At 27.9% G+C, this 419-nt stretch overlaps 1 protein-coding gene across 1 annotated transcript in view; it reads left to right on the plus strand.

The window, feature by feature from the left end:
* LOC119591851 (glutamate [NMDA] receptor subunit 1-like) overlaps positions 1 to 419 on the plus strand; it is a 21,804-nt gene that overhangs the window by 3,237 nt on the left and 18,148 nt on the right. The gene's annotated exons all lie outside the window — the stretch shown is intronic.

The raw sequence follows: 419 nt of genomic DNA on the forward strand, positions 1-419 counted from the left end.
GATTTTCCATAAGATTTTTATCTGCCTTTTTCTTTTTATCGTACAATGTCATTTCATTTTTCTGGTTTTTCCTTTAATTATTGTTTTTCACTTCTATTGCTCGATTTTCGCTCTAACCTTTTGCTTTTTCTTAAAAAAAGGGTTTTTGTCTGTTGATTTTTTGAGCCGCGAATTATCTTTATTATCATTATCATGTTTTTCCATTTTCAGATTTCGTTATCTTTTTTTCATCTCTGTCTTCGTGACATTTTCGGTGTTGCTGATGTTATCAATGTTTCACAGATACTATAAGCACTATTATCATTTATATCACTATCATTATTACTTCTTACGCTATTGATACTGATAATTATGCTACGCTATTGCTACCTCTAATACTATTAAAAAAAAAGATAAACTGTCATTACTACTTTTATTAT

The sequence above is a fragment of the Penaeus monodon genome, chromosome 29 (genome assembly GCF_015228065.2).
Source record: "Penaeus monodon isolate SGIC_2016 chromosome 29, NSTDA_Pmon_1, whole genome shotgun sequence".
NCBI classification, from domain to species: domain Eukaryota; kingdom Metazoa; phylum Arthropoda; class Malacostraca; order Decapoda; family Penaeidae; genus Penaeus; species Penaeus monodon.